Here is a 10,012-nt window from a genome sequence, read left to right as displayed (position 1 = left end):
GGCTTGTGGCACCACACTGGACAGCAAAGATATAGAACATTTCCATCATTGCAGAAAGTATCTGATTCGCAAGGACCTCAGAGGCCATCTGCGCAACCCGCCCGGAGCATAGATCCGCCGGCCGCAAAATTCCTGGGCGGCCCCTAGGGGCCTCACCTGTACCTGGGGCTCACCACACCCCAGCGTGCTTGGCCCCGGGGCAGAGCTCAGCAAGCTCTTGGTTCCCAGCCTCCTGGCCTTCCACCTCCCCTCCCCTGGATTCCTTCCCTTTCACCCCTTTACCCTGAGTAGATATCTCAAATCTCTCCCTGGCTGAACAGCAAGGCAAACGTCCCTTGATCTGGCCCTGCCTCTGGCTACCGCCTCCCTCCCTCCCTCCCTCCCTCCCTCCCTCCCTCCCTCCCTCCCTCCCTCGCGGCAAGCCTGTGGAGTCTGCCTCTGCTTCTCCTGCTCACCCAAGTTTATTCGACTTTGGATTTTACTGCCTCCTCCTGACCAAATCTCTCTCCCGCCCCGGTACCTTCTAAGTCACAACGCCACTGGACATATTTCAGCCTTTGAAGTTCCTAGGTTTCAGACTTTCTCTAATTTTAATACATAAGCCGCCATAAGGTTCAAAATGTAAAGCCATATAGAAAGCGCCACGGCAACCATCTCGCTCTTTGGCTCTCACCGTTCTCGCTGCCCATCCCCCAATAAGTAACCACCTATCTCAGCTGCTTGGGTGTCTCCTTCCAGAGCTACCCCCAACCTCCACAAGCACCCCACGTCCCCCTCGCCCCCAGGGCTCCACTCATCCAGGAACTGCCCTCTGACCTTCCCTGCCTGTGACAGTGCTTCCTCAGGATTTCTTCAGCTGGCTGCTCACTGGGCCTGCAAGGGTTTCTCTTAAGGCTTTATTTTTGCCAGAGCAGTTTTTGGTTCTCAGCAAAATGGAGTGGAAGGTACAGATTTCCCACCCCCAACACACATAACCAGTATCAACATCCCGAGTCACAGTGGTGACAATTTGTTACGGTGAATGAGCTTACACTGACACATCATTGTCATCCCAAGTCCGTGGTTTACATGAGGCTTTGCTCTTTATGTTATACCTTCTATGGGTTCGGACTAATTTATAGTGACACGTATCCTCCGTTACCGTATCGTCTAGAGTAGGGTCACTGCCACAAAAATCCTCTGGGCTCCACCTCTTCATCCTGCCCTCCTGGACCACGGATCCTTTTACTAACTGTCTCCCTAGTTCAGCCTTTTCCAGAACATCACACCGTTGGAGTCATACAGTATGTTGACTTCTCAGATTGGTTTCTTTCATTGAGTCATGTGTATTCCAGTTTCCTCTATGTCTCTTCATGGCCTGAGAGCTCATTTCTTTTAGCATCGAATACATTCCATGGTCTCGAGGTACCACAGTTTCTTTATCCTCACCTCCTGACAGACCAACCCTGTTTTCAAAATCTGCTGTTGGAAGGCCTGAGGAAACATGCCCTTCGGGGCGATGCTGGGCTGCTAGAAGTTCTCCTGGAGAACATTCTGGCAAAATTTATGAAACAAGACATTGAAATAGCTGTACCCTTTGACCAAATGATTCCATCTGTAGACATTTTCCCCACAGAAAGAATTCAAAAGAAAAAAACGTCAAAACAGAATGCTTGCCTAAGGCCAGAATTCTCATGGGGAAAGGACTGGGGGTGGGGTGGGGGGCAGATCCCCTAGAGGGTAGAATCGGAATAGCCTGGGGATTGTTTTACAGCCAACACCTATGTCTGTCCTGTCCTGAGTTTCTGGTGTCTCCTTTCCACACTCTTGCCTCAACCGAGGTTCCTGGTTAAGCACCCCACCCTACACTTCCACTTTAGAATTTTTACTTTTTAACTTCATAACTGAAGTGTTAAATATATTTTCAAGTGCTCAAATCAAAGATAATTTATCACTAAGTCAACACTCTCCTATAAGCACGCAGGTGAAGAAACCTATTACCAAACCCAGAAGGCCTTCTGAAGCTGGGTCCCAATCCCTGCTCCACCCTCCATGCCTGAGGTCACCATTATCCTGACATCTACGGTATAAGCTAGTATCATAAAGTACGCATTATTTTATGTCTCACTTCCTTTCAAGCCCAGTTTTTTGTTTGTTTTTGTGGTTGTTGTTTTGTTGTTAGGGATCCCATTGCATTGAAATATCACAATTTATTTATCCAGGCTATTTTTCATGGACATTTGGGGTTTCCAGTTTTTGGCTACTACCAATAATGCTGTTATAAGCAATCCTGCACGCCTCTTCCCGTCCATGTACACACGTTCGTGTTGGCTATATACCAAGGAGTCGGGTTGCTGTGTTCTAGGGTATGTCAATGTTCAACTTTTTTTAGATAACGTTGAACAATTTTTCAAAGTTGTGTCCGTTTGCATTTTCTCCAGCAGTGTGTGAGAGTACCTGTTGCCCCACGTTTTTGCCCAATTCAGTATTGTTAGCCTTTCCGTTTTAACTATTATGGAGGGATGTGGTGGTAGTTCATTGTGGTTTTAATTTGCATCTCCCTGATGCAAACTGCGGTGAATTTCCCCCCCTACTGGGTAAAATCTGAATTACTCAGGAGATTTTTTTTTTTTTTTTAAACATATTCAGTCTTCCACTATACTTGGGCCTTTCTCCACCTCTCTCCTCCCCCAAGAGACTAAGATATAAGAAGTTGACCATCTTTCATAAATCTATTGTCCATTGGATATCCTCTTTCATGAAGTACCCCCTTAAAAGTCTCTTGCTCGATTTTCTCTTTTTAAGATACACATGTATGTATGTATGTATGTATTTACTTGAGAGAGAGACAGATACAGAGAGAGTGAGATAGAAAGTGCGAGCAGGGGGAGGAGCAGAGGGAGAGGGACAAGCAGACTCCATGCTGAGCACAGAGGCTGTCTCGGGGCTTGATCCCAGGACCCTGAGATCACCACCCGAGCTGAAACCAAGAGTCAGATGCTTACACAACTGAGCCACCCAGGCACCCCTCTTGCTCATTTTTCTACTGTATTCTTTATATTAATTTTTAAGAGTTCTTTACGGACTCTGACGCAAATCCTTTGTTAGTTACACCTGTTGTTGCACGCATCTTTTCCACCTTTTAACTTTCAAGTCAACTCATTTTCACCTATGTGAACAGGCGGCTCAATGCAAGTTCCATTTTGTCCTACTCAGAAGTGACCAGTAGATGGCAACCTAGTCCCACATCTGAGCCTTCCACAGACTATGCCTGAATTTCAGCTAAATCTCCCAAGATATTTTACAAGTAAGCAACATTAATGGGTGAGAAATCAAAGTTTAAACTATTATGCAGCTACATGGAATACAGATAGGACTGGGTTTTTTGAAGGGAACAACACATTAATCTTTTCTGCTCAGAATAAAGGAATGAAAATGTCTTTACCAGAAGGCAGAAAAGCAGGGGTGAGGCTGTCCTCAGGCAGGGGAGCACCAAGCCAAATCCTGGAAATACCCTCTGAGAGTAACCTGCAGGCAGAAAAAAAAAAGAATAAGTACCATGCACGGCATTCGGATACTGTCTCACTCTTTACAGAAGGCAGGTACCCGCTAGCACAGGGTCTGAGAGGACAGCAGGACTGGGATTGGTGAAGGGTAGAGAGATTTCTCCACCTCCTCTCCCTTATTCCTTTTTTTTTTTTTTCCATTAGTTATATCTTATGATTGCTGAAAACTGCCGTGATGGGTCTCAGAAACCTGGTGGGAAACGAGCCCACTCGCTGTGATGGAAACTGCGTTTGTAGGGTGAACCTGTTTGAACCGTGAGGCCTCGAAGGTGATGAGGGGCCGGCCCACTCTGCCTGCACTCAGAGTGGAGGCTCCCCCTCGAGCTGCCCACACTCCGTCTTGGAGAGACCTTCCATCTTCCTTCTCCTCCCCAACCTCCCTCCCAGTGAATGAATAAGTGAGTGAGTGAATGAATGAATGAATGAATGAGTGAATGACAAGGTCCCAGCCTTCCTGAGCTTAAAAAGCAGAGCATATAAACCCCACACCCAAAGGAAGGCCCCAGCGAGAAGGCAGAAGCACTACTAGTAAGCAGAGCAGCTCCTCCGAGACGGAGCTAGGAGGGCGCCTGGTGATGAGCTGTGATTTTGGACACGGGGAAGGCACCTTTAGCCAAGTGAAAGACATCAACCAGGGACTGAGACATATTTGGGATGTGGTAGGTGACCCCTTTCCTTCAGCCTCCACAATGGTCACTGACAGGAACAAGGAGCATCAGGCTAGAGAGTCGCCTCATTTCCTGGGGTGGCCAAGACTGCTGCGTGTCATCACCTCTGATGTCACCAAGACCTAGGGCAAAGACTGACACCTTCAGAATGTGTCCAGTGATCTCACCGGTGCTTTTCATTCTCGCTGTTGGCGAAGTGAGCCCAGGTTGAGTTAGCAGCCCTGAAGCTCTCTTCCGTCCCACAGCCAGTCAGACCCAGCACTACCCACCTTGCATTGCAGCCCATAATAAACACACAAAAGAAGGCTCTATTCTCTTTTGTTTTCTTCATTGCTCAGAAAGCAGGCTTGCCCCATCATCCCCAATGTGGAAGTCCCAGCCTTCACAAGATTTCACATCTTCAAAAACAGAGGGCATTGCGTCACTCAAACTTTCTGGCTCTGGGCTGCCAGGGTAGGAGTCCCGAGACCGGGCTCTGGGTAAGCACAGGGCCCGGGGGTCCAGGACCAGGAAAGCACACGTCTGCAGGTGGGAAGGGTGCTGAGGCTCTGCTCCCTCTGGGTCTTACTATAAACAGGGACGCTGAGGCTCACTGCCCATCACCTGCCACCCAGACTGACGGCGCCCAAGGGAGAGGATGCCGGAGGAGATCCACATTGGTGGAAATGTCATCCCCTAAAATTTGGCGTTTGGAGTCTCCCCCTTTCCTCCTGGCCCAGGTAGCACTTAGGGGTTTGCTGGGGCCAGTCTGTACTGCCTCCCAGAGCTAAGGAATGTGGCAAACCAGTTGTTAAACAGCCATTATTTTAAAAATTAAATTATAAAAACTTACAAGAAAATAAAAAAAATTTAAAAAAGCAATAAATACTCAAAATTCCTCATTTCCTACTTAATTATAGGTTGTAATTATACACGCTCTTGAGACTATCTCCACCTACTGTGTCTGCGTGGCGGGAGTATTACAGGAAAGTGTGATACCGTGTGCTCTACACTGCACGTCTCGTCCCAATTCTGCATTCAGCCGTGTCATGTTAGTAGCCTGAAATTGGTCACAGCGGGAATAGTTACACCACAGAAATCAATAAATGCCACCCATCAGGGCTTTTTGCCCCAAGTGCCTGTTAGACATTTGCTGGCACCCCACCGTACCCCCCCCCAACAGCTTGTGGAAGCTGGTGTGCAATGGGGGACAGCCAGCTGCCCGGGTGTCCCCCGCTGCTGCCAGCCTGGGACCGGACTGTCCTCTCAGCCAGACCCGAAGGGGAGGAAGTGGAAGGGAACCCGCAAACATCCTTGACTCTCCCCAGGGCACCGCAGGGAAGGGCCTGGCTCCCTGGGGGGGTGCCCCGGACTATCTCAGGAACTCAGGAGGGTGAGGAGGTCATGAGGGTGATAAGCAGAAACGAAAGACGACGGAGTTGAGGACGGAGTCCAGCACGGCCCACCAGAGTTGAACCCTGGGGAGCTGTGGTTTCAGGGAAGGCTCTCCGGAGCTGGTGGCTCTCCCTGGCAGTAACAGTGGGTAATAATAATGAGGAGGGTGGTGGGGACAAGAGGAAGTCACAGCCCGCCCCCCCCCCCCCCCCCCCCCCGTGCTGAGGGAGTTGCTGCTGGTGCTTCTCCAGCCCTCACTCATCCCTCAGTCCCCTCCTTAAAAGTCCTTTTCTCTGGGGCATCTCGGTCCTCCTTTCCACATCTAGCCACACTCTTGTTCTTTCCAGAACCTGCCATGGCTGGAGACACCTGATTTCTTTCTTTTCTTTTTTAAGTAGGCTCCACACCCAGCGTGGAGTCAGTGCGGGGCTTGAACTCATGACCCTGAGATCAAGACCTGAGCTGCCATCAAGTAGATGCTTAACCGCCTGAGGTATCCAGGCGCCCCCCCCCAACCCCCCAACCAATATCCGTCATGAACCAGATGTCCCACAGATACCCAAACGTATCGCCTAGTCCTCCAAACCTGCCGCTCCCCACAGGCTCCCATCTCAGGGAGAGGCAGCACTGAGCGTCAGCTGCCAAACCTAGAAGGCCTTCCTTGCTCAGCAGGCCTCACCGCCCAGGGAGCACCCCCCCATCGCGCCTCCCACATCCCTCTTCCTTCCCCAGCCTGCCTCCCAGGCCTCCAAACACTGCTCCCCAAACTGAAATGTCTTTTTCTTGCATGTGCCCCATGTTTTAAAAGATGCCCATCACACTGTGTTTATTAAATAGTAATACCACCCTTAGAGTTGTACGTACAATTTCCAGTCAGAATTTCATCCATTAAACACCCACCGAGGAGTGCTGCGTGCTGGGCACTGTGCCAGGCACGAGGGATGCGAAGGTGACTAGAGCCAGCTCCTGGCCCCCCAGGGCTCACGGCCTACTTAGCGGAGAGTCACATAAAGACATCATAAATCATAACAATGCCTGGAGGTAAGGATGGTGATGGCGTGTGCGCACAGTCTTACGGGACTTCCGTGGTAAACCTCTGCCAGTCTGGGCACCCCGCTGGCCACCTCAGTCTCCCTCACTCCTAATGTCCACGTGCTCCCAGCCTCCCTGACCTCTCAAGGCTGGGCAGTCCCCTCACCTCCACAGCCGTGGCTGGATTCAGGGCACCAGCCTCTGCCACTTGGCCTCTGTCTCCAGCCATTCTCCAGGCAAAGCCAAAAAGGGATTCCTGACCGCTGACCAAGTCGTTCCCCTATTTAAAACCTTCAGTGGCTCCCTATTGCCACCAAGATAACATCCAAACTCATTAGCACAGCTTCACAGCCCTTTCTGGCTTGATCTCACATTAACGTGAGAATTATTTCCCATTTACTTGTTCCGTAATACCGGTTTCCTCGACCCCTTGCTCTGTGCTAGGCATTGTGCGGGACGCGGGAATTCTGCAGAGAATCTAACACGCGCCACTCCCTCTCCTGGAGCTTGTGGTCTCGCAGGGGTACAGATAGAAAAGAGACGTATACGGATAGTTGAATGTTGTTGTGAGTGCAGGAAAAGAAACGTTTCCACGTCCCCTGTCTGCTCCTGCCACAATCGCGTCTCTGCCTTCTGCCTACGCAGCTTCTTTTCCCGAAATGCCTCTCTCCTTCAGTTAGCCAAATCCCTCTAGCTGTCCAGGTCTCAGCTCAGGGGCCCCTCCCCTCTCAGAGTCTTCCCGGAACCTTCCAGCTGGTTGCACGAGATCCTGCTTTCACTCCCGTGAGAGTGCAGAGCCCACAGTGAGCTCGGGACTCAGCGCTGTCAACTCTCAGTAAGTGCTTGCTGTGCGAATGCCCACCCGGTCTTTTAATCCCTCCATGCCTAAAACGGTGTTTGCATTTTAAAAAACTATGAAGTTTATCTTACTATTATGTTTTCAGAAAAATGGTGGAGCTTCATGCTAATAAAGGTATGAGGAAATATTTCTCAAAACAAGGATGCGTGTGAACCTGAGGACTTCACCGCGACTATGACTAAGCAGGAGGCAGGGCTGGTCCCCCGGAGGCCCAGCGAGGTGTGGCAGCCGAGGGGAGGGGAAGCGACCCGCTGCCCAGCCCCGCTTTCCTCAGGCTCTCGGCCCAGGGTCCTGGCTGACCTTCCACTATCCCCCACCTCCCTAACCCCCTGGAGCCTGGTATCTGCCCCTGGGCTTAACTCCCGAGCTACGCTTTGCTGGGGGACAGAGAGGCGGCTGGGAAGGGAGGGGAACCCCCACGGGGGCTGGAGCAGTTGGACCCCAGCTGCATTCTAGCACTTTGCCCTGGGCAGCCTCACCCCAGCATCTGGGCTCCCGTCTGCTGGGCCTGGCCGGCAACTCCACTCCCCAGGCGTGCAGTCCGGGTCCGGGCGCTGAGGCCAGTCTCCCAGCAGCAGAGGTGAGCCTTGGCTCCCACCCGCTCTCAGAAGCCTCCCGCCCGCTCTGGAGGAGGCTTCGTTCTGTCTGAAAGTTCCCACCTGCAGCTGCTTATCCCCCAAATCCCAGGCTGCTCCTGAGCTCCCTCTTGCCACAGAATCAGAGCTGGAAGATCACCGGGCCCGCGCCCTGCGTTTCACAGTGGGCGAAACTGAAGGGCATCAAGTGTCCAAGGTCCCAGAGCCGGTAAGGGCAGAGTCGTGCTTTCAAACAAACGGAAAGGGCAGCGTCCCGACTCCCAGCCAGCCCAGGGCCCCTTCCACGAGGCCGCCCCGGCGTTTCCAGCTGGTCTGACCCCGAAAGTTTGCCTCCACCAAATAGAAACGCTCAGGAATCATGGCCGCCCCACCTACACCCTCTTGCACACCCGCTGTCCTTCATCTGACCTTCCGACCCAGAAGTGGGGGCAAAGCTTAGCCCCACCTGGCAGGCCTCTCCCAGGCCGGGACAGGAGGAGGGGCTGCAGGGACAGCCAGCCTCAGGACTCACCGGAGGAAGGAGTGGCTGCCTGGTGGCTTTAAAGAAAGAAACCAAGCACAGGTGTGCTCTGTTTACCTCCCCGGCTCCCAACATGGCTGCGCCCTCCCTGCCTGACAGGGTAAAGCTCCGGCCTCTGAGCCCAGCCCTCAAGCCTCGGCCATTCGGGCTGCAACCTGCTCGTCCAGCCTCACCTCCCACCAGTCCCGACCCCAAGCTCTCTCCTCTCATAACAAAACATCCTCAGTCTACACCACACCCTCCAGGCCTCCCTGACTTTGTTCCCCCTGCCTTTAATGCCCTTCCCCGCCTCTCCATAGAGCAAGCTCCTTCTCATTAGACCCAGCTCAAAGGTCATGTCCCATCCTCCGTGCAGACATGTCCCCTCTCCCCCTGCTCCCCCCCAGGGTGCTGGGAGGACATCCGTGCCACCTTTATAGCATAATAAAGAAAACACAAGCCCATGAATCTGTGTTCTCACTAGACTCTCAGCTCCTCAGTGACAGCACTTGTGTCTTTATCTTCAAATTCTTAGAGCCTGGCACATAGTAGACACTCAAAAAAAAAAAAAGGAATAAATGGCTAAACAAAATCTGTATATGGACCCTGGATTTATTCCAGAGCTAAATTAGGAAGCCAGTGTCAATGTTACACAAGAATCCCGTTCCAGCTCATTGATTCAACCCATATTTATTGAGGACTGTTACGTGCAAAGCACTGAACAGGGTACTAGAAACTCAAAAGCTGGAGTAGACTCAGGAATTTACAGTTTGGGGGTACAGAGAGGCAGGGAAGAAGACTAGTTGGAAGGAAATGACTGGCCTGACTGACCTGGTGTAAGCAGGTGAGTGCATTTATTCCTTTGTCAGCTTTACGACATAAGCACTTTTATTATTATGCCCACTCCACAGATGAGGAGACTGAGGCTTTCACAAGTGGGAAGACTTGCAATGGCATAACTAGTAAGTCATGGGGGCAGGACCTGAGCCCAGGCTGCCCCCAAATGCCACATGCCCAAACATAAAGCTCTGGTATAAGTGTTTTATTTTCTTAATTCATGACCTGCAACATCGTCTGCCTGCCGCAAGCACCTGGAGAGCTTTGAAGAGCACGGGTGCCCACCCTGGTCCCACCGAGAGGTTCTGATGTAATTGATGTGGGGTGCAGCCTGGGCACCGGGGGTTCTGATGTGCAGCCAGCACTGGGAACTCCTGCTGAAATGAGGGAGTCCAGCGCCCAGTGTGTAAGGGGAGACCCACCTGCAGTGGAGATGCTCCTGGTTGGGTCAGGGTCCTGTTCCTCCAGACACGGAGCTTTCTTGTCCCCGTGGGAGGGGCCCCAGACGATGTAGGCGGGGCTGGCACTTCCTCCCTGGCATTCACTCGATGTCTCACCAGTTCTGACCTTCCTGTACCACTGGAGTTGCCAAAGACAACTTA

This window comes from Ursus americanus, chromosome 36 (assembly GCF_024610735.1).
Source record: "Ursus americanus isolate L20-20 chromosome 36, mUrsAme1.1.p, whole genome shotgun sequence".
In the NCBI taxonomy this organism is placed as follows: domain Eukaryota; kingdom Metazoa; phylum Chordata; class Mammalia; order Carnivora; family Ursidae; genus Ursus; species Ursus americanus.
The sequence above is the reverse complement of the archived record's forward strand: the minus strand, read 5'-3'. Positions refer to the sequence as shown.